Genomic DNA, 25626 nt, shown 5'->3' with positions numbered 1-25626 from the left:
CCATGTCAGCACTCCAGGTCTAGTGGTTGGCATGCATCATGCTGTTACTAGTGCTAACACCTTCACTTTGTTTTGGACATCATTTCACAAATGTGCCTCTCGCCTCTGTTGCCATGTTTTTTTTAGCCTCTTCCAGTGCACTCACAGGTCTACACTTTGGTGCACTTTGGCTTCCAGTCGCTCCTCTCCAGATACATTCCCTTTAATAAGATAGGTTGCTAGATCAAATCCCCGAGCTGACAAGGTAAAAATCTGTCGTTCTGCCCCTGAACAAGGCAGTTAACCCACTGTTCCTAGGCCGTCATTGTAAATAAGAATTTGTTCTTAACTGACTTTAAAAAAAAAAATAAGTAAGTAAATCGTGAGGGGCCACAACACAACTACAACAATAAGTTGCTATGTTAAAGAATAGGATAAGTTTTAAGAATAAAGTTTTAAGAATATAGTGTAGATCAATAGGCTGCTGTCTGTAACACAGCTGTGTAGCCAGAGAGAACTCCACAACTTGGTGTTTACCAAGCGTGACTACATGTCTAGGCAATGCAATTTGTTTTGAACAATATTTAAATTTGTGATAAGAAAGAACAAATATTTGTGCAATGAAGAATAATGTCTTTGCATTCTCAATGTTACCACAGTGGCGGGAATTCTAATTCCATGCTAGGAATAATACAGTCTCTACTTTCAATTCGTCATAAATTCAGTGAAAATGTAAATGTGTTGCTGCATATTTGTTGGAAATGAGCCTCTCGTGAAAGCAATAACAGAGCAAGATCTGTAAAACTAAAATCATAATAGGAACACAAATGTAGGTATTCGGTATAATTATGTAAATTACAGTACATGTTCATACTATAAAACCAAAAATACTGTGAAAGTACACAACGTTGATACAGCTTACTTAAAACGTCTTATGGACAGGCGTTCTGCTAGCGGAACGCCTCGCCAATATCCAATGGTAGCGCCTGGCGCGAAATACGAAAAACCTTAAAAATGCTATAATTTCAATTTCTCAAACATATGACTATTTTACACCATTTGAAAGATAAGACTCTCCTTTATCTAACCACATTGTCCGATTTCAAAAAGGCTTTACTGTGAAAGCAAAACATTAGATTGTCAGGAGAGTACCCAGCCAGAAATAATCACACACCCATTTTTCAAGCTAGCATATATGTCACAAAAAAACAAAACGACAGCTAAATGCAGCACTAACCTTTGATGATCTTCATCAGATGACACTCCTAGGACATTATGTTATACAATACATGCATGTTTTGTTCAATCAAGTTCATATTTATATAAAAAAACAGCTTTTACATTAGCATGTTTTGTTCAGAACTAGCATACCCACCAAAAAACCTCCGGTGAATTTACTAAATTACTCACGATAAACGTTGACAAAAAAGATAACAATTATTTTAAGAATTATAGATACAGAACTCCTTTATGCAATCGCGGTTTCAGATTTTAAAATAGCTTTTCTGTGAAAGCACATTTTGCAATATTCTGAGTACATAGCCCGGCCATCACGGCTAGCTATTTTGACACCCACCAAGTTTGGCACTCACCAAACTCAGATTTACTGTAAGAAAAATTTGATTAACTTTGGTGTTCTTCGTCAGAATGCACTCCCAGGACTTCTACTTCACCAACAAATGTTGTTTTGTTTCGAAATAATCCATAGTTATATCCAAATACCTCCGTTTTGTTCGTGCGTTCAGGTCACTATCTGAAGGGTAACGCGCGAGCGTATTTCGTGACAAAAAAAATCAAATATTCCATTACCGTACTTAGAAGCATGTCAAACGCTGTTTAAAATCTATTTTTATGCTATTTTTCTCGTAAAATAGCGATAATATTCCAACCGGGAGACGTTGTATCCGTTCAAACACGGAAAGAAAAACATGGAGTCGTCACATGCACGCGCGCACCAGTGCCATTGTCCTCAGAAGGACTCCTCACCAAAACCCCTGCTGTTTTTTGCCCAGAGACTGCAGAGCTATCATTCCACGTTCTGGCGCCTTCCTAGAGCCAATGAAAGCCTTAGAAAATGTCACGTTACAGCAGAGATCCTGTATTTTTGATAAAGAGTCTATAGAAGGACAAGAAATGGTCAGACAGGGCACTTCCCATACAGATTCTTCTTAGGTTTTGGCCTGCCATATGAGTTCTGTTATACTCACAGACACCATTCAAACAGTTTTAGAAACTTTAGGGTGTTTTCTATCCAAATCTACTAATTATATGCATATTCTATTTTCTGGGCAGGAGTAATAACCAGATTAAATCGGGTACGTTTTTTTTATCCGGCCGTGAAAATACTGCCCCCTATCCCAAAAAGGTTAAGAAAATCCCTTTGTTTGGAAGTCTGTATGATATATAATATTAAATACTACATTGTAACAAAATCTGACCTTACTGGTGTAGTATCTATATCTTGGTATTATATGATTTTTTTGTGGGTGAAGTAAAGCAGACATTAGCATTACAGTTCATTACTCTCAAAACACAAAAATATCCCTATAAAACCATGGATTTTTTCTCTCAAAGTAATCCATAGATATCTTGATTAATAAGACATACATAGCTCAAATATGCTTTAATTATAATAAACTACTAAACCCAGACAGAAAAGGGAGAAGGAAAAAGCGTGACTTGGATAGTGCCACAGCCCAAACGGCTGTGTTTTCTTTCCCTGCAACAGATTTTAATTGGAAAAAAACAGCAGTGCATTTGTCACTGACAAAAATACCTTCGTCTTTCCCCAGCTTTAACTAGGAATCCTTCCCACCCCTCTTTCTCCAGCTTTAACTATGAATTATTCCTGGTGGTGATTTAGATAAATTGTTTTTCATTAAAGCCAATAAACAGACAGCGGATTCTGTGCCAGTTTCTCTTTTTTTAAATGTTCCTTTGTTTTTTTTGCGAAGGGCCCCCTCTATTTCTCCCAGTGTCTTAGGGCCTTGTCCCACGTAATTTATAGTTTCTAAGGTCAGGTCGAATCATTTTCAATAATATCGTATTAAACGACAGCCTTTATTATGAGTGGAAATTGCATTTCACCTTGTATTTCTGATTCTTCTGTCAGGCCATTTCTCTCTGTCTCACCAAGTACAAACGCTAGAAGTCCTTGAAGGATCTGGTTGAATCAGTGTTTCTTCACCACTGAACAGGGAGAACGTTTCCCAGCTCTCTAATAATAATTTAGGCGAGTCCTTTTCAACCAGGCTTCCTTTATATTTACTGTAATACACTTTATATTAAGACCTATCTCTATTGAGGGCTTGTTGTATAGCTTTATGTATAGCTGTACTCTGTATATCCCCTATATCACTGCTGCATTTAATGGAAGGTCTGTTCCTGAATCAGTTTTAACAGGCACTAAGTTCCACGAGGGGAGGTTATGTAACAGCTCACATCATCGTCAATAACGTTCACATCATCAAATATTACATCGCCAAGTAATTAACATTTCACTCCACATCCACTTTGCAATTGATCACCAATGTGTCACCCGGGAAGTAAGAGGAGTGAGGTTAGTAACAAAGCTTAGATCAATACAGCTTGTTAGGATAACCTCTACATGTTATCTGCTTATGATCAGCTAGTCGGTGGGAGTCCAGCGACCGAGCTAATCGTCATGCGAAGAGTGCGATAGTTATTGCTTTGTTGTCTGAGGGGCTGCAGCCTGCTGTTGGATGGTGCGCAAGCCATCTGATGACCGCAAGAAGGGGAGGAGAGGAGGAGATGATGCCTCACAGCAGATTAATATTGTCAAACCCAGATCAATTGCGGTCTATCTGTGAGTGAGCACTCTATAGGAAAGGTATATTTAGGCTCATTTCCAGTGAATTGGGATATCAATCTCGTTACAACCATAGAAATAGAATGTCTATTAATTCTATGTCTATTAATTCTATTTATATGTCTAGAAGGCTAGACTTCATTATTAGCAGTGGTTGTGAGTCAAACTGTGCAGAAGACCTTGGAATAAGGCTCAACATGCATAAGAGTGTCTTCTTTCAATGCTTAAAATTTTATGTCAGCACCATCATTCAAATCTATTACCTGCTCTTAGAAAGGTCAAGCCTCTGGATTTTTACCTTTAGACAACATGAGAATATAGTCAGTGACGTTATGCTATATTCACGTGGGGGAAAAACATCCTTGAGGCATTAAATACACAAATACATTGTCATAGTGATTTAATGGTCATTCCTGCCTCATCTCAACAGATTAGAGATAACACTCTTTGTGTTTTTCCCATGCTTTACATGCAGATGTTATGCTTGGCCACTCGAATGCAATGAAGAAAAAGCGTCCCAGCTTATCCAGTAGAGGGTTGGACTCAACCATCGATAATGAGATAAGAGATAAGATGAGGAGCATTGTGGATCGGTGGAAGCCAGAGGTCAATAGTGGTTGTCTACAAAACGTGGCCCTAACAAGGGCATCTGGACGTCATGGGATCTCGTGACTAGCTTCTACTACAATGTAATTCCCTAACTGGTGTGAACGAAACTACAACATCCTCAGTCTATCACAATAAAAGGAAGATGATAAGGCACTTGCAGCTAATCTGTTTCCTGTCCATGTATCTCCTGTGTCTTTGGCTTGCTTAGCCTTTATCCCTGTGCCTGGGAAATGTACTGGATGGACATACTCTACCTCCAACTAGACTATAGGGTCTATCGCTATGTCCGGCACGGCCAGTGGGAAAATAGTCACAATGTCAGACCGAGGTATTACTGAGTCCAATGCTGATGCGGGTTAAGTCCATCAGTATTCCACAAACCCTCTCTTTCCATAGAGGAATTTTTAGGGTAGGCGCTAGTAATCTATGGACTTATTTGACTCTCTTTGGGAGGCCCAGAAAGTCATCTGTGGCGATTTTCCTTCAAATTACCAACACAGAAAAGCTTATCCATGGAAAGTTTGCTAGTGAGGGACCTTGGCATGACCCTTTAAAAAAGATCAGAAGAGACTGAGCCACCTGTGTTATAATTAAGCAATAAGGCTTGAGGAGGTGTGGTATATGGCCAATATACCACAGTTAAGGGCTGTTCTTATGCCCGACGCAACGCGGAGTGCCTGGATACAGCCGTGGTATATTGGCCATATACCGCAAACCCCTGAGGTGCCTTATTACTATCATAAACTGATTATCAATGTAATTAGAAGAGTACAAATAAATGTTTTGTCATACCCGTGGTATATGGTCTGATAGACCATGGTTTTCAGCGTATCACCAAACCTCTTACATCTACACGTTCCGCTAGCGGAACGATTACTCCAATATCCAATGATGGGCGGGGCGCGAAATTCAAACTCCTCTAAATCCGAAAACTTACACTTTTCAAACATATGACTATTTTACAGCTATTTAAAGACAAGACTCTCCTTTATCTAACCAAACTGTCCGATTTCAAAAAGGCTTTACAGCGAAAGCAAAACATTAGATTATGTCAGCAGAGTACCCAGCCAGAAATAATCACACAGCCATTTTTCAAGCTAGCATATCATGTCACATAAACCCAAACCATATCTAAATGCAGCACTAACCTTTGATGATCTTCATCAGATGACACACCTAGGACATTGTGTTATACAATACATGCATGTCTGTTCAATCAAGTTCATATTTATATCAAAAAACAGCTTTTTACATTAGCATGTGACGTTCAGAACTAGCATTCCCACCGAACACTTCCGGTGATTTTACTAAATTACTCACGATAAACGTTCACAAAAAGCATAACAATTATTTTAAGAATTATAGATACAGAACTCCTCTATGCACTCGATATGTCCGATTTTAAAATAGCTTTTCGGATGAAGCACATTTTGCAATAATGTAAGTACATAGCCCGGCGTTACAGGGCTAGCTATTTAGACACCCTGCAAGTTTAGCCTTCACCAAAATCACATTTCCTATAAGAAAAATGTTCTTACCTTGCTTGTTCTTCATCAGAATACACTGCCAGGACTTCTACTTCAATAACAAATGTAGGTTTGGTCCCAAATAATCCATCGTTATATCCAAACAGCGACGTTTTGTTCGTGCGTTCTAGACACTATCCCAACGCTAAATCTCGGCCACGAGCATGACGCAAAATATGACAAAAAATTTCTAAATATTCCATTACCGTACTTCGAAGCATGTCAACCGCTGTTTAAAACCAATATTTATGCAATTTATCTCGTAGAGAAGCGATAATATTCCGACCGGGAATCTGCCTGTCTGTAAACTGAGGAAAAAACCGAAAGCCGGGGGCGGGGCGTGTCACGCGCCTAAGGCTTAGACCATTGAGTGACCACTTAGCTTTTGCCTTCCTGTGCTTCAGCCAGGGCTTTGAATTACGTCATTCCTGTTTTTCCCGGGCTATGAGACCTCATTGGAGACGTGTGAATTGTCACGTAAGAGCAGAGATCCTTTGTAAACGATAGAGATAATAAAGAAGGGCAAGAAATGTTCAGACAGGGTACTTCCTGAACAGAAGCATCTCAGGTTTTTGCCTGCCATAGGAGTTCTGTTATACTCACAGACACCATTCAAACAGTTTCAGAAACTTTGGAGTGTTTTCTCTCCAAAGCTAATAATTATATGCATATTCCAGTTTCTGGGCAGGACTAATAATCAGATTAAATCGGGTACGTTTTTTATCCAGCCGTGAAAATACTGCCCCCTAGCCATAACAGGTTAAAGGCTCGAACCACACAGTTTATAATGTGGAATAGATGGTGAACTTCCCAAAGTAAAAATATACTTTGCTCAGAGAATTAGCACCTACTTTGTTTTATTAGTTTTGCTTCAGCATTTATCTACAAACCAACAAGATGCTGTATTGATGTCACGTCCTGACCAGTATAAGGGGTTATTTGTTATTGTAGTTTGGTCAGGACGTGGCAGGGGTGTGTTTGTTTTGTGTTGTCGGGGTTTTTGGGTTGTGTTCTATGTTTTGTATTTCTGTTATTTTTCTAGTTTTTTCTATTTCTATGTCTAGTTTATTGTTTTGACCTTCAATTGGAGGCAGCTGTTCCTCGCCTCTAATTGAAGGTCCTATTTAGTAGGGGTGTTTTGCCATGGGTTTTGTGGGTAGTTGTTTCCTGTTTAGTGTTTGTTGCACCTGACAAGACTGTTTTCGTCGTTCTTTTTGTTCAGTGTTCATTTTTGTTTAATAAAGAAGAAAATGAGCATACACATTCCCGCTGCGTTTTGGTCCAATCCCTACGACACCCGTGACAATTGAATACGTTTTGGCTTTCTAAAAGATATTCTTCTGGTCTCTGTGCTGTGTCATGGTAAATGTCCTGAGGCTATAACTACAGTATGAGTAAGTTTTGCTTGGTAACAATCTTGAATTGACTTTCTAACTCCGGGCAATCTTCCAGCATAAGGCAATGTAAGCTCAATAAGGTCATTAAACTTTGGGCATCTCAAAAATTACAGAATATATGTATTCAAACCAAATGTATTTTATTATAGTCAGTCTACCATCTAACCTTCACTTCGAGTTAACATTCAATTTGATCGGAAAGAACAAATAGCGGCTGCAGAGAATGGACATTGAACAATTCAGTCATTATTGTGTTATTGAAAATCACTCTTTTGAAGTTTGTCTTACCTTTCTCTTGATGGATGGACAGACATACAGGTAACTCAGCACTGTCTTAGATCCCACTTTGTCATTCATCCTCTCATAGGTGGATCCATAGTCTGTTGATCTGTAAAAAAATAAAAATCATGTGTTTAAACTTAGGGAATACAGACAGCCATAAATGTATATACATAATGTATATACAGACTAACATACAGACTTACAGACAGTGGTTACGTACCAACACCTGCTTCCAACAATAACTACATCTTAAGGTAGGTTTATGACCGAAATCAATTGTCTTGGCTTTGAACCATGTCATGTGAAATAGCCCTGTTATTGTACATCTTACAGTACTTGGCTATCTCACCCTTATAACTACAGGAATCTAGGGTGCTCGAGGGCCTTTGATCCTATAACATGCAAACTAAATATACGACCATAACATATGACGAAGGCAAAGACATGTGGATGTGTCCCGAATCTTGGAGACTTGAACGTGCACAGATAGGGCTATACCTGTGCAGAATACATGCCCCTTTGCCCTTTCAGTCTCCAGAGTGTCCTTTTCGGTGGTAATATAATTTCCCGGCCAAAGATTTATTTTAAATACATTTTTTGTTGTTGTTGTTCTGAACCCACTGCATGCAAGTCATCTTTAAATTCTCATCCATGCTTCAGAACCAAAAGGTTGCCAGTCTTGATTGTTGACCAGTCATCAGCATTGGAGCACAAAGGTGGGCACACATATCCAAATTAGTGATCAAAAATAACTTGTATAATTTCTTCCACAGTGATGCTTGCCTATGTTGATTACAATGTGTCAAGTTGGCTCGATGTCCTTTGGGTGGCAGACTATTCTTGAGGGTGAAAAACACAGCAGTGTTGAAGTTCTTGAAACAAACCAGTGCGTCTGGCTCCTACCATAACCCGTTCAAAGGCACTTTCACCCTCTGAATGACACAGATAAACAACCCATGTCTCAATTGTCTCAAGGCTTAAAAATCCTTCTTTAACCTGTCTCCTCCCCTTCATCTACACTGTTTGAAGTGGATTTAACAGGTGACATCACTAATGGATCATAACTTTTACCTGGATTCAACTTTTCAATCTATGTCATAGAAAAATCAGGTGTTCCTAATGTTTTGTATACTCAGTGTATGTCTAAAGATAAGCAGCTGTAACATCGCACTGCTGTCAATATTATGGGATGAAGACTTAACATATGCTGGCAAATGTATTACAATATTTGTGAGTAATAACAGGGCTACTCGGCTGGCAATGAGCACTCTGCAAGCATGCTGCCCTCCAAAGCGATGGCACGGTGCAGACAGAACATGCTTTCCATCTGATCCTGCAACCTCCATTAAAAATAGGCAGTATGATTTTGCTTGCTCTGGACTCCAGAGAAGTTACATGATATATCCCTAGTTGATATTGGCTGCTAACGTGAACAACTTTCAGCTCAAAATGCAGTTTATTTCTGTATCTTGTGATTGAAAATGCATCACCGTTTATGGCTGAATTGACAGGCTACATTTTCGCTCTGATTTTGTGTGCATGTTCGTGTGAGCCTAAGATTAGCTACCATGTGCCTGTGATTAACTAATTATTTCTGGCCGAACACTGAAAAAAGTCCACACCCACTCAGCAATAACCCCCTTCAGATGTGCGGTGCAATTTACAGTATGAGTGAGGAACGACGAATGGGAACAGATTCTTATTTTATAGCTCTTCAGGTTTTTCTCTCCTCATGCGTAGTCGGCAGAGACTAGTGCTACTGTGCCAGTAATGGATTTTTGATTGAAATTACAATAAGATCTTTTTTCATTCCAGTTTATTCTGGAGTGCCGGGGAAAGACGGTCACGATGATTACAAATTAGAATAACGAGAGAGACAGACACTGCATGTGGGCATGCTGACAGCTTGTACAGGATATTAAAAGAGAGTTGGGGAATTGAATGGGGCGATGACTGATTGGAGAGGGAAATTTTATGGGGAACGGGCCTCCGAGCACGAGGGAGCTCCCAAGGGCTGCGTTATATTGTTTGAGTCTTCTCATGTCCGCGGCAGGCAGGGACATTACAGCAAAGACACAGAATGCTGTCTGACTGAGTTGCTTGTCAAGTATAAACTGAAGAGATAGCAAGCTCCTGTGTGGTATTGTATGTAGGCTATGCATCCATTTTACTTTTCACCACTTAGTTCTATCCTCAAGTACTAAGGCTCTGGTGTGAGAGTGTCATGGATAGACTGTACAATCAGACAGAAATGCATTCAATCAAACCTCCAAACCATAACGCATATGCCTCCTACAGTTTGTCTGATTTCCGAGGTGCCTTTTTTGTTATTCCATAACCTAGAATTACTACATATTCATGAGTGTCTGCGGGGAAGGAAGCTGTAATAATTAGCATGCAATTGCAGTGTTAAACCTGGCTTCACCGCCATACAATATGCTCTTCTCTTCCTTCCTAATGTTTTATTCAGTAATTTCATCCTCATCAGCCCCTGTCCACAGAGACAGTTGTTTATCTGGTGTTTATGTTGATGGGTTCTGACTTCTAAACTTGAAAATATGAAATATCCTTATTCATGTCACTGAGCGAGAGAGGGGAATGTAGAATGTTAACATATTCTGACAAAATGTAATTGTTAGACATCAGGTATACTATAGGAAAGAGGAGGACCACAGTCTGAGACAAGTCAACATGACAGCCATGAGTTGGGGAGGAGTGAGGAATTTGGACAGAGGTCAGGTCAGATGATGTGAGGAAGAACAGATTTCACTAAAGTTCTTTATATCAACAGAGGTGTAAGGAGGAGACTCAACATAGGAGGAAGGGTTAAATACCAGTGCTTGTGAAAACATGTCTTGGTCTATTCAGCTGTCTGACCCTTTTGGTGAATAAACTTGGTTTGAGCTCTTATAGTTGTCTGTCAGATTCTAAATAACAGGGTAAAAACCAACAGTTGGCGTTGTCGACAGGATTGACCACGATTTTTAGTCAAACCAGAGAGTCCAAATCAGTGGAGCAGGATTTACCACTTATTTTGACATTTTGGGGAGATGAGAATCGTAGGCTGAACAATAATAGAATAAGGACCTAAAAAGCCTGAGCTTATTCAGAAGTCCCATTGCATTATGACCGGTCGTAGATTTATGGTATAGGTTAAGTCCCAGAAGGTAAGCCCGCTGATACCTGTAGAGGGTAAATCCTAGCAGGTAAATCCCGAGTGGGTTGGTTCTGGTGAGTACTATAAAGAATTGGGTAAGTACCGAAAGGTAAACCCGAGCAGGCTAGTACCTGCAATGGGTAAGTCCTAGGGGGTAATCCCAGGTTGGGTTGGGTTGGGTTGGGTTGGTGGCAGGGTAGCCTAGTGGTTAGAGTGTTGGACTAGTAACCAAAAGTTTGCAAGTTCAAATCCCAGAGTGGACAAGGTTCAAATCTGTTTTTCTGCCCCTGAACAGGCAGTTAACCCACTGTTTCTAGGCTGTCATTAAAAATAAGAATTTGTTCTTAACTGACTTGCCTAGTTAACCTGTTTGGGATAGGGGGCAGTATTTTCACGGCCGGATAAAAAAACGTACCCGATTTAATCTGGTTACTACTCTTGCCCAGAAACTAGAATATGCATATAATTAGTAGATTTGGATAGAAAACACTCTACAGTTTCTAAACAAGTTTGAATGGTGTCTGTGAGTATAACAGAACTCATATGGCAGGCCAAAACCTGAGAAGATTCTATGCAAGAAGTGCCCTGTCTGACAATTTATTCTCCTTCTAGGGCATCTCTATCAAAAATACAGCATCTCTGCTGTAACGTGACATTTTCTAAGGCTTCCATTGGCTCTAGGAAGGCGCCAGAAAGTGGAATGAGAGCTCTCCAGTCTCTGGGCGAAAAACAGCAGGGGTTTTTGTGAGTGGTCCTTCTGAGAACAATGACACTGAGGCGCGCGTGCACGAGACGACTCCATTTTTTTCTTTCAGTGTTTGAATGAACACAACGTCGCCCGGTTGGAATATTATCGCTATTTTACGAGAAAAATAGAATACAAATTTATTTTAAACAGCGTTTGACATGCTTCGAAGTACGGTAATGGAATATTTTGAATTTTTTTGTCACGAAATGCGCCGGCGCGTCACCCTTCGGATAGTGACTTGAACGCACGAACAAAACGGAGCTATTAGGATATAACTATGGATTATTTCGAACCAAAACAACATTTGTTGTTGAAGTAGAAGCCCTGGAAGTGCATTCTGATGAAGAACAGCAAAGGTAATCCAATTTTTCTTATAGTAAATCTGAGTTTGGTGAGGGCCAAACTTGGTGGGTGTCAAATTAGCTAGCCATGATGGCCGGGCTATGTACTCAGAATATTGCAAATTGTGCTTTCACCGAAAAGCTATTTTAAAATCTGAAACCGCGATTGCATAAAGGAGTTCTGTATCTATAATTCTTAAAATAATTGTTATGTTTTTTGTGAACGTTTATCGTGAGTAATTTAGTAAATTCACCGGAAGTTTGCGGTGGGTATGGTAGTTCTGAACATCACATGCTAATGTAAAAAACTGTTTTTTAATATAAATATGAACTTGAACAAAACATGCATGTATTGTGTAACATAATGTCCTAGGAGTGTCATCTGATGAAGATCATCAAAGGTTAGTGCTGCATTTAGCTGTGGTTTTGGTTTTTGTGACATATATGCTAGCTTGAAAAAGGGGTGTGTGATTATTTCTGGATGGGTACTCTCCTGACATAATCTAATGTTTTGCTTTCGTTGTAAAGCCTTTTTGAAATCAGACAATGTGGTTAGATAAAGGAGAGTCTTGTCTTTAAAATGGTGTAAAATAGTAATATGTTTGAGAAATTGAAGTTTTTGCATTTTTGAGGCATTTGTAATTCGCGCTACTCTATACCATTGGATATTGGTGAGGCGTTCCGCTAGCGGAACGTCTGTCCGTAACAGGATTTATATAAAGGTAAAATAAATCTAAATCCTGTAACGGGGGTGAAAGCCCAGCCGTGGTGGCCGTGCGGCCATAGGGTGTGTGCGTGCGTATGAATGTTTGAACAAGGATCGTCTGTAGTAACAGTAGCAATAAAGGGTGCTAAAATCAGAAGTGTACAAGGGAGTGACCAAATTATTAATAGCCTAAGCTGTAACTACTTCAGGACGTAACTGAGATGGCTTCTAGAGGCCAGGATACTCCCAGAGAGGGAAGGGTAGAAGTGGAAAATGTTACCAAACCTTAGAGGCACTAAAAAAAGCATATGACCAACACCAAGAACCAAATAAATGGTGGGTAAAATTTGCCAAATTGGTACACATTTTCCCGTAGATGGAAAGTTTAAAACCAGCCAAAAGTATATGGATGCATCGTAGTGTGGAACACTGAAATCAGAGAACGGTCCAGACCACAATACGCAGGCATCCTAACCACAGCATTTTATCAGCAGTGGATAAAACTGGAAAAATAGAAAATAGAGACCTGCGATGTAAAATGGAGTAGGCAGTAGACAAGAACGAGGCGACGAATAAAATACTAGGCACTGCCGAAGGGCATGCACATAGATTAGATGAACAGAAGCAGCAATTGGCTATTGCTCTAGAAAAGAGTAAAAAAAAAAACAGGATATAGAGAAAGACCTTGTGGATAAACAATTCAGAATTACGCTACAACAACATCAAAATATGTGTAGTGGAGTATATACACAATTGTCACTCCTCCGCGGTTCGCCCCATGCTATGAGGTGAAACAGGTCACAACTGGTAGACCACCATTATACCCCTCTCTTAAAGAGCAAAAAGAGTGATATGGGTTGCGAGAGGCAGAGTACAGGCACATTACGAGTTCGGACAAAGTAGTCCCGGACTGGGTAGTGGACCAGCATGATCCAGGTAATCATAGAGATGTGTGACCAGTACAAACACACGTGACCCCGGTTACATATTATCCGGGACAAATAGTAGCAGGGGTGGACAACCCTATTCCAGATGACGCGCAGCCCCAAATACGGATACAAATTCAGCATCGCCATCTGCCACTGAGCGTAAGCAAAATGCGTAGTATTATGAAAGAGGCACCAGATTCAGTAAGGGAGGGACAGAAATGTAGAAACAATGCGTCCTCTGGCAAGGCCAAACGCTCCTCGCACACTCAGGAAAACCCTAGGAGTTTTCAATTTTGTGAGACATTTTATTCCGTTGTTTTCTGAAATTACTGAACCACTTACAGAGTTGACGAAAGTGGGGAAGGGTCCCCATGAAAGGATAGAGTGAAGTCAAGAATGTGAGGAAGCGTTTGTCGAGCTAAAGAAGCAATTGTGACCCGTTTCAGGAAACTAGACAAACATCGCAAGTCACGACTTCACAGGAGAGCCATTTGAATTTAAAAAAAAAAATGTTTAATCAAAATGCGTTTTTTTGGCATAAATGCCTTCGGGAACATATGAACTTTCTTGTGCCTTAAAACTTCTTGGTGACAGGGGGCAGTATTTGGAAATTCAGATGAATAACATGCCCAAATTAAACTGACTGCTACTCGGGCCCAGAAGGTAGGATATGCATATTATTAGTAGATTTGAATAGAAAACACTCTGAAGTTTGAAAACTGTTTGAATGATATCTGTGAGTATAACAGAACTCATATGGCAGGCAAAAACCTGAGAAAAAAATCCAACCAGGAAGTGGTTTGTAGTTTTTCAAGTGATTGCCTATCCAAACTACAGTGTCTGTGGGGTCATTTTGCACTTCCTAAGGCTTCCACTAGATGTCAACAGTCTTTAGAACATTGTTTCATGCCTCTACTGTGAATGGGGAGAGAATAAGAGCATATGGAGTCAGATGACTGAGAGAATGACATCAGTTCAGTGGCGCGCACTCACGTGAGCATTAGCTGTGTTCCTTTTCTTTTTTGAAGACAAAGGAATCGTCCGGTTGGAATATTATGGAATATTTATGTTAAAAACATTCTAAAGATTGATGCTATACATCGTTTGACATGTTTCTACGAACGTAAATATAGCTTTTTTTTACTTTTCATCGTGACATTTTGTGTGCTCTTCCTGCATTTGGAGTAGTGGACTAAACGCGCCAACAAAAAGGAGGAATTTGGACATAAATGATGGACTTTATCGAACAAAACAAACATTTATTGTGGACCTGGGATTCCTGGGAGTGCATTCTGATGAAGATCATCAAAGGTAAGTGAATATTTATAATGCTATTTCTGATTTTAGTTGACTCCAAAATGGCGGGTATCTGTATTGCTTGTTGTTGTCTGAGCGCTGTACTCAGATTATTGCAAAGTGTGCTTTCGCTGTAAATTTTTTTTTAAATCTGACACAGCGGTTGCATTAAGGAGAAGTTTATCTATAATTCTTTGAATAAGAGTTGAATATTTTATCAACGTTTATGAGGAGTATTTCTGTAAATTGATGTGCTCATTCACCGGAAGTTTTGGTAGGCAAAACATTTCTGAACATTACACGCCAATGTAAAATGGGGTTTTTGGATATAAATATGAACTTTATCGAGCAAAACATAAATGTATTGTGTAACATGAAGTCCTATGAGTCCTTTTTGTGAAGCCTCTCCTTGCTTGAAAAATGGCTGTGTGGTTCTTCTTGTCTCGGCACAGTCCTAACATAATCTAATGTTATGCTTTCGCTGTAAAGCCTTTTTGAAATCGGACAATGTGGTTGGATTAACGAGAAGTGTATCTTTAAAATGGGATAGAATAGTTTTATGTTTGAGAAATTTGAATTATGAGATTTTTGTTGTTTTGAATTTGCCGCCCTGCTATTTCACTGGCTGTTGAATAGTGTGTCCTGCGGGTGGGACGCTAGCGTCCCACATTTCCCAGAGAGGTTAATAACAAATTTGCATGGCATCTGTAAATACAAATAAAAAAAATTAATTACGAGCCTTGTTGGTTAAGCCACAGAAAAAGTCAGCAACCTTTCCACTTGCCATGATTGGCTGAGATAATGACTGGGCTGGACATACCAAGAGAGGTTTTTTAAAAATGTATTGTGTAGTGGAGCTGCATAAGTGTTGCTCTCCACTTTCTGGAGGATCGAGTGTAGAAATCAGTGGAATTAGAGTAGGATAGCTAACGAGATGGAGAAAACACTTGTCTCAAGATTACATCTTCAAACTAAGGGCAACCATGGCATGGCATCCGTGACAGGGAGATGCGTCCATCATGCATGATGATGTATATAGGTAAAATAGTCTCGCTAGATACATTTTCAGATATTACACATTTCTAATTTTGACAGAAAGTGGTTTCTTTTCAAAATAAAGTGTAAAGCTAGCTAGCTAACGTTAGCTGACAGGATCTCTAGCTAACGTTACGTGAATGACGTTATTATTCGTATCCCAGAGCCATTTGCTTTGCTAGTTCGAGCCTAATGTAGCTAGCTAACATTGAACCTGGTTGGTTAGCTCCCAGTAGATTCATGCAGGATAGTAACGACATGATTTCGCACTGTTGTTTAACTAGTTAACGTTAGCTGGCTGGCTCGTTAGCTAACGTTACATGTGTGATCTTACACATTGTTTACCTAGGTAAGTTCATTGCTTACCTAGTTAGCTACATGTCTTAAGCTAAAGTATACAACGCCCATTGAATATGGCCGGTGTTAATGAAATTGTTTCCAGCAGAGCTGGTTAGGCTGTTTTCATGTTATCCAGAGGTAAACAAATCATCGGCTAGCACGTCAAGTGTGCGCTTTGAACGCTTTGAGAGCGAAACGAGATGGGTGAGGCTAAAGCTTAAGAGGGTGTGAACGATGATGAATGGGTGTAGACAAAGAAGAGCTCTTCACCAGATAACAAAACATTCAGTAAATTTTCTCAAAAGTGAAGTTTATCAACTTTCAAAGCAGAATTACTTTCCCGTTGTTCCTCAAAAATGCAGTGTATGATATACAATTTTTTTTAGCTCTGAGTCTATACTTTATGTAATGTAAAAAAAACTATTTCAAATTTTGCTACGAAAGACCAAATCCAGGTGGTGAGTCATCACTTTGTGACTCACCACAAACTAAAATGACCTTTTAAAATGTTTGTTCATGAACATGAAGGACATTGTAGTGCAGTGGTTACGCAAAATCATGGGGGGAAAAAGGACCAGTAATGTACTGGAGTAAATCATTAGACTTGGTGGCAAGAGGAATGCCACCATGCATGAGGGCGGTACAAGTGACAGAAATGATGTTGCATAACCGATTACAATGGGGCAAAAAGTGGATTTGTATGTTCGACACGCAGTAGCAACCATTGTTAACCTGTTGGGGGTAGGGGGCAGTATTTACACGGCCGGATAAAAACGTACCCGATTTAATCTGGTTATTACTACTGCCCAGAAACTAGAATATGCATATAATTATTGGCTTTGGATAGAAAACACCCTAACGTTTCTAAAACTGTTTGAATGGTGTCTGTGAGTAATACAGAACTCATCTGGCAGGCAAAAACCTGAGAAGATTCCAAACAGGAAGTACCCTCTCTGACCATTCCTTGAGCTTCTTGCCTCTGTTTATTGAAGACTGAGGAACTTTGCTGTAACGTTGTAACGGTTGTCTTCATAAATGGACCAAGGCGCAGCAGGTATGTGAATACTCATGGTTTTTTATTACCAAAAAAGAGTAAAGCATCCACTTGAAAAAACAATAAAGGTGACAACAGTAACAGTTTTACAGGCTATAAACGCAGTGCAAAAACAACCACCCACCACCCCAAAGAAAAACACACACACCTATATAGGACTTCCAATCAAAGGCAACTATACACACCTGCCTTCAATTGGAAGTCCCAATCATCCACACAAACATTCCCAACACAAACATGCCACGTCCTGACCCCAAAACTAAAACACTAGCTCCATCTACTGGTCAGGACGTGACAGTACCCCCCCCCCCTCGAGGTGCAGACCCCGGAATGCACCTACCAACAGAAAAACACCAACAAAAAACCAATAACCCCTAAACAATAAGGGAGGGAAGGGAGGGTGGCTGCCGTCATCGACGGCACTGTACTACACCCTCCCTCCCCAACCCACCTATCCTGGAGGTGGCTCAGGTGCAGGCCGTGGACCTCGCTCCACCTTCGGCGTCGCCCACTTTGATGGCGCCGATAGCTGCGCCGGGCAGACAGGCCACTCGGGCTGACCCTGGCAGACGAACCACTCGGGCTGGACCGGAGGACAGGAGGGTCCCTCGGGCTGGGCCGGGGGACAGGAGGGCCCCTCGGGCTGGGCCGGGGGACAGGAGGGCCCCTCGGGCTGGGACGGGGGACAGGAGGGCCCCTCGGGCTGGGCAGGAGGGCCACTCGGGCTGGGCCGGAGGGCAGGAGGGCCACTCGGGCTGGGCCGGAGGGATGGAGGGCCACTCGGGCTGGGCCGGAGGGCAGGAGGGCCACTCGGGCTGGGCCGGAGGGCAGGAGGGCCACTCGGGCTGGGCCGGAGGGCAGGAGGGCCACTCGGGCTGGACCGGAGGACAGGAGGACCACTCTGGCAGATCCTGACAGGCAGGGCACCCTAGCAGATCAGGGCAGGCGGGCACCTCTGGCAGAACCGGGCAGTCGGGCCACCCTGGCAGAACCGGGCAGTCGGGCCACCCTGGCCGTTCAGGGCAGTCTGGCCACTCTGGCAGTTCAGGGCATTCTGGCCACTCTGGCAGTTCAGGGCAGTCTGGCCACTCTGGCAGTTCAGGGCAGTCTGGCCACTCTGGCAGTTCAGGGCAGTCTGGCCACTCTGGCAGTTCAGGGCAGTCTGGTGACTGTTGACTGGCGGGCAGCTCTGGTGACTGTTGACTGGCGGGCAGCTCTGGTGACTCTTGACTGGCGGGCAGCTCTGGTGACTGTTGACTGGCGGGAAGCTCTGGTGACTGTTGACTGGCGAGGCTGGGCTGACACACTAGACTCCTGATGCGTGGGGCTGGTATTGGACGTGCCAGCCTGGAGACACGCACCTCCATGCTAGTGCGTCTAGCGGGAAACACCGGACCGAAAGGGTGCACTGGCGGTCTTGAGTGCAGGGTTGGCATCACCCCTTCCGGCTCGATGCTCCCCTTGCCCTGGCACCTGCGGGGCGCTGGTACTGGGCGAACTGGGCTGTGCGTCCGTATAGGCGAGATGGTGCATACCACAGCGTAACATGGCGCCCTCCACCTCATATGCACCTCCCTGTAGTCACGGGTAGCCGGGTTACGGCTCTTCCCTAGCCTGGCCAAGCTCCCCGTGTGTCCCCCCCAAAGATTTCTTGGGGGTGCCTCTCCGGCTTCCTGGTGAGTGCTAAACTTGCTGGGTGTCTAAATAGCTAGCCCTGTGATGCCGGGCTATCTACTTAGAATATTGCAAAATGTGCTTTCACCGAAAAGCTATTTTAAAATCGGACATATCGAGTGCATAGAGGAGTTCTGTATCTATAATTCTTAAAATAATTGTTATGCTTTTTGTGAACGTTTATCGTGAGTAATTTAGTAAATTTTTTGTAAATTCACCGGAAGTTTGCAGGGGGTATGCTAGTTCTGAACGTCACATGCTAATGTAAAAAGCTGGTTTTTGATATAAATATGCTGGCGCGTTTTTCAAATACCTTAGAAATGCTATTACTTCAATTTCTCAAACATATGACTATTTTACAGCATTTTAAAGACACGACTCTCGTTAATCTAACCACACTGTCCGATTTCAAAAAGGCTTTACAACGAAAGCAAAACATTAGATTATGTCAGCAGAGTACCCAGCCAGAAATAATCAGACACCCATTTTTCAAGCTAGCATATAATGTCACATAAACCCAGAAGACAGCTAAATGCAGCACTAACCTAAATGCAGCACTCGATATGTCCGATTTTAAAATAGCTTTTCGGTGAAAGCACATTTTGCAATATTCTAAGTAGATAGCACGGCATCACAGGGTTAGCTATTTAGACACCCAGCAAGATTAGCCTTCACCAAACTCCGATTTGCGATTAGAAAAGTTTGATTACCTTTGGTGTTCTTCGTCAGAATGCACTCCCAGGACTTCTACTTCAATAACAAATGTTGGTTTGGTCCCAAATAATCCATAGTTATGTTCCAACAGCGGCGTTTTCTTCGTGCGTTCAAGACACTATCCGAATGGTAAATAAGGGTCATGCATTTCGTGACAAAAGATTTCTAAATATTTCGTTACTGTACTTCGAAGCATGTTAACCTCTCTGGCGCATGTGGGACGAACTCGTCCCACCTACGTAACAGCCACTGAAATCCAGTGGCGCGATTTTTGAATCATTAGAAATACTATTACTTCAATTTCTCAAACATATGACTATTTTACAGCTGTTTAAAGACAATAATCTCGTTAATCTAACCCCACTGTCCGATTTCAAAAAGGCTTTATAACGAAAGCAAAACATTAGATTATGTCAGCAGAGTGCCCAGCCAGAAATAATCAGACACCCATTTTTCAAGCTAGCATATCATGTCACATAAACCCAAACCACAGCTAAATGCAGCACTAACCTTTTATGATCTTCATCAGATGACACACCTAAGACATTGTGTTATACAATACATGCATGTCTGTTCAATCAAGTTCATATTTATATCAAAAAACAGCGTTTTACATTAGCATGTGACGTTCAGAAAAAGCATAACCCCCGCAAACTTCCGGGGAATTTACTAACAGTTTGCTAAATTACTCACGATAAACGTTCACAAAAAGCATAACAATTATTTTAAGAATTATAGATACATTACTCCTCTATGCACTCGATATGTCCGATTTTAAAATAGCTTTTCGGATGAAGCACATTTTGCAATAATCTAAGTACATAGCCCGGCATCACAGGGCTAGCTATTTAGACACCCACCCAGGTCAGCCTCCACCAAAATCACATTTCCTATAAGAAAATTGTTCTTACCTTGCTTGTTCTTCGTCAGAATACACTGCCAGGACTTCTACTTCAATAACAAATGTTGGTTTGGTCCCAAATAATCCATCGTTATATCCAAACAGCGACGTTTTGTTCGTGAGTTCTAGACACTATCAGAATGCAACATCACGGTCTTGCGCATGGCGCATGGGCGTGACAAAAAATGTCTAAATATTCCATTACCGTACTTCGAAGCATGTCAACCGCTGTTTAAAACCAATTTTTATGCCATTTATCTCGTAGAAAAGTGATAATATTCCGACCGGGAATATGCATTGAGCCTAAACAGCCGAATAAAATTTCTCCTCAGGAGCGAATCGTGCACGCGCCTCATTCAAAGGTCCTCTGAGCCGCCACTTGCCAAAGGCGATAATGTGTTTCAGCCTGAGGCTGCCTCGTCAACCTTCAGGTATTTCCCGGGTTCTGAGAGCCTATCGGAGCCCTGGGAATTGTCACGTTACAGCTAAGATCCTTACTTTTCAATAAACAGATGCAAGACGCACGACTCCTTGTCAGACAGGGTACTTCCTGCTTGAAACCTTGTCAGGTTTTTGCCTGCCATAGGAGTTCTGTTATACTCACAGACACCATTCAAACAGTTTTAGAAAATTCAGAGTGTTTTCTATCCAAACCTGAACAATAATATGCATATTCTAGCTTCTGAGTTGGTGTAGGAGGCAGTTAAAAATGGGCACATATTTTTTCCAAAATTCTCAATACTGCCCCCTATCCCAAACAGGTTAACCGCTGTTTAAAATCAATTTTTATGCAATTTTTCTCGTAACAAAGCGATAATATTCCGACCGGGAATCTGCAATTAGGTAAACAGACGAAAGAAAATAAAGCATGGTGTCGAATCGGGCACGCGCCTAAGCCCTTTGTCCTCTGATCGGCCACTTGTCAAAGGCGATAATGTGTTTCAGCCAGAGGCTACCTCGATATCGTTCAGCTTTTTCCCGGGCTCTGAGAGCCTATGGGAGCCGTAGGAAGTGTCACGTTACAGCTAAGATCCTGAGTCTTCAATAAACAGAGGCAAGAACAACAACACCTTGTCAGACAGGCCACTTCCTGCATGAAATCTTCTCAGGTTTCTGCCTGCCATATGAGTTCTGTTATACTCACAGACACCATTCAAACAGTTTTAGAAACTCCAAAGCCAATAATTATATGCATATTCTCGTTACTGGCCAGGAGTAGTAACCAGATTAAATCGGGTACGTTTTTTATCTGGCCGTGTAAATACTGCCCCCTAGCCCTAACAGGTTAACAGCGACAGGGACACCAATAAAAATACTCTGGACAACATCCTAAGGGGTGATTATGGGAACCAAACTACTCTTACTGTCAAGCGTTTTAGGGGCTGAACTAGTGACAGACAGAAATCCATCAGTGTAGATGGTATGATGTGGGGGTCAAGGGTCAGTCCTGCGGAGTGTTAGTTGCAGATTCTGGCAGGACCGATATCAGTGCATTCTATGGAGTCCCAAAAACCAAGGCGTTAACATTACAGGAGATGGGGAGCAAAGTGAAAATGACATGACTTGGGAACACCTCTTGGAACCTGTGGTCTGAAAGCTGTAATCAAGACAAAGGGTGAAGAATTTAAAATCTAAAATACATTTGATTTGATTAACACTTTTTTGGTTACTAGATATTTCCATATGTGTTATTTCATAGTACTGATGATTTCACTATTATTCTACAATGTAGAACATAGTAAAAATAAAGAAAAACCCTTGAATGAGTAGGTGTGTCTAAACATTTGTCTGGTACTGTATAATTGTGCATAGTTTAATCATGTTTACATATCTTACATTACTCATCTCATATGTACAGATGAAATTGGAAGTATACATACACCTTTGCCAAATACATTTAAACTCAGTTTTTCACCATTCCTGACATTTAATCCTAGTAAAATTTCCCAGTCTTAGGTCAGTTAAGATCACCACTTTATTTTAAGAATGTGAAATGTCAGAATAATAGTACAGATAATGATTTATTTCAGCTTTTATTTCTTTCATCACATTCCCAGTGGGTCAGAAGTTTACATACACTAAATTAGTATTTGGTAGCATTGCCTTTAAATTGTTTAACTTGGGACAAATGGTTTGGGTAGGTCAAATGGTTCGGGTAGCCTTCCACAAGCTTCCCACAATAAGTTGGGTGAATTTTGTCCCATTCCTCCTGACAGAGCTGGTGTAACTGAGTCAGGTTTGTAGGCCTCTTTGCTCGCACACGTTTTTTCAGTTCTGCCCACACATTTTCTATAGGATTGAGGTTAGGGCTTTGTGATGGCCACTCCAATATCTTGACTTTGTTGTCCTTTGTTGCCACATGTTTAGAAGTATGCTTGGGGTCATTGTTCATTTGGAAGACCCATTTGCGACCAAGTTATAATTTCCTGACTGATGTCTTGAGATGTTGCTTTAATATATCCACATAATTTTCCTGCCTCATGATGCCATTTATTTTGTGAAGTGCACCATTCCCTCCTGCAGCAAAGCACCCCCACAACATGATGCTGCCACACCGGTGCTTCACGGTTGGGATGGTGTTCTTCAGCTTGCAAGCCTCCCCCTTTTTCCTCCAAACATAACAATGGTCATTATGACCAAACAGTTCTATTTTTGTTTCATAAGACCAGAGAACATTTCTCCAAACATTTCTCCATCTTTGTCCCAATGTGCAGTTGCAAACCGTAGTCTGGCTTTTTTATGGCGGTTTTGGAGCAGTGGCTTCTTCCTTGCTGAGCGGCCTTTCAGGTTATGTCGATATAGGACTCATTTTACTGTGGATGTAGATACTTTTGTACCTGTTTCCTCCAGCATCTTCAAGGTCCTTTGCTGTTGTTCTGGGATTGATTTGCACTTTTCACATCAAAATACGTCGTTTTGTTTTCTGAGGTCTTGGCTGATTTCTTTAGATTTTCCCAAGATGACAAGCAGAGTTTGAAGGTAGGCCTTGAAATACATCCACAGGTGCACCTCCAATTGACTCAAATTATGTCAATTAGCCTATCAGAAGCTTCTAAAACCATGACATCATTTTCTGGAATTTTCCAAGTTGTTTAAAGGCACAGTCAACTTAGTATATGTAAACTTCTGACCCACTGGAATTGTGATACAGTGAATTAGAAGTGAAATAATCTGTCTGTAAACAATTGTTGGAAAAATGACTTGTGTCATTTACAAAGTAAATGCCCTATCTGACTTGCCAAAACTAAAGTTTGTTATCAAGAAATTTGTGGAGTGGTTGAAAAACGAGTTTTAATGACTCCAACCTAAGTGTATGTAAACTTCCAACTTCAACTGTATATACTGTTTCTTATACCATCTATTGCGTCTTGCCTATGCCGCTCTGCCCTTTAGATTTGTGTGTATTAGATAGTTATTGTGGAATTGTTAGATTACTTGTTAGATGTTACTGCACTGTCGGAACTGGAAGCACAAGCATTTCGCTACACTCGCATTAACATCTGCTAACCATGTGTATGCGACCAATACAATTTGATTTGATTTTAAATGGAGAAAGTCAAAAGCTACAGCTGAAATGGAGGAAGCCAAAAACTCCAGCTGAAATGTCATTCTGTTGTCTGATGAGAAATGGAAATAAGAGGGTGCTTAGTGTGAATATCGATCAGGGGCCATAAGTCTTGGAGGTGTAAACATAATAATCAACTGTGAATGTTAATCATGTTACATTTTTTGTTCATGTTTTATTATCATTGTTTGTTCATTTATAAGTAGTTTCCAAGTGTATATAATGATGAACAGTATGGAGTCAATGTTCAACAGGGGGGGCTGACAATGTCTGACTTCTAAACTTGAAAATTTGAAATATACTTATTCATGTCACTGAGGAAGAGGTAAATGTAGAACGTTTATATTCAGAACGGCTGTCACGTTTATATTCAGAATATGTTAGTTAGACATCAGGGATACTATGGGAAGGAGGGGGGGGGGCACAGTCTGAGACAAGTCAACATGACAGCCGTGAGTTGGGGAGGAGTGAGGAATTTGGGCAGAGGTCAGTTAAAATGAAGTGAGGAAGAACAGATTTCACAAAAATTCTGTATAGCAACAGAGGTGTATTGGCTGTTCAGAGGTGTAAGGAGGAGACTCAACATAGAAGGAAGGGTTAAATAACAGTGCTTGTGTGAATATGTCTTGGTCTGTTCAGCTGTCTGATCCTTTGTGTGAATAAACTTGGTTCAACCTGTTATTTAGAACCTAACAATGTCTAGGTTCTGATCTGGATACAATGTCTTAAGTGAGACAGAGAGAGCCAGAGCCACTGTGGCAAGTGAATGGAGATTCAGAGGAAAATACGAAAAGTAATTTGCCTTCAGAATTTCAATTCTGAGCAAGTCATAGCTGAAGTGCCTTCAGCAGCTCAGCAGAGAGGTAATACTCCCTCTTGTTGTTGGAGCAGCAGTTTATGAAATATTCCAACACTTGCCAGGCACCTGAAACTAATGGGGTTTTGGCTTGCTGATGGAAGATAGCAGCAGTCTGAAATATTACTTCAGTTTCAGAGAAGGGATTAGGTACTGCAGTAGTTACACTGTCTGCTGTTGTGTCTGCCTGGATTGAGGAAGAAACCCTGAGGTAGTATGGATATTAGTGATGAAATGCTTTCACTATAGTAAAGAAGTTAGTTATTCAAGGTAAATAAGAGTGCTTGAAGCAGTTTAACCTGTCTGGGCTAGGGGGCAGTATTGAGAATTTTGGAAAAATATGTTCCCATTTTTAACTGCCTCCTACACCAACTCAGAAGCTAGAATATGCATATTATTGTTCAGGTTTGGATAGAAAACACTCTGAATTTTCTAAAACTGTTTGAATGGTGTCTGTGAGTATAACAGAACTCCTATGGCAGGCAAAAACCTGACAAGGTTTCAAGCAGGAAGTACCCTGTCTGACAAGGAGTCGTGCGTCTTGCATCTTTTTATTGAAAAGTAAGGATCTTAGCTGTAACGTGACAATTCCCAGGGCTCCAATAGGCTCTCAGAGCCCGCGAAATAACTGAAGGTTTACGAGGGAGCCTCAGGTTGAAACATATTATCGCCTTTTGTAAGTGGATGCT

At 41.2% G+C, this 25626-nt stretch overlaps 1 pseudogene; it reads right to left on the bottom strand.

Moving 5' to 3' along the window:
* Window positions 1-25626, bottom strand: part of LOC115177940 (VPS10 domain-containing receptor SorCS1-like) — a 265507-nt pseudogene that overhangs the window by 102780 nt on the left and 137101 nt on the right.

This window comes from Salmo trutta, chromosome 38 (assembly GCF_901001165.1).
Source record: "Salmo trutta chromosome 38, fSalTru1.1, whole genome shotgun sequence".
NCBI lineage: Eukaryota > Metazoa > Chordata > Actinopteri > Salmoniformes > Salmonidae > Salmo > Salmo trutta.
Note: the sequence above shows the minus strand (reverse complement) of the source record. Positions and strands in the feature narration are given on the sequence as shown.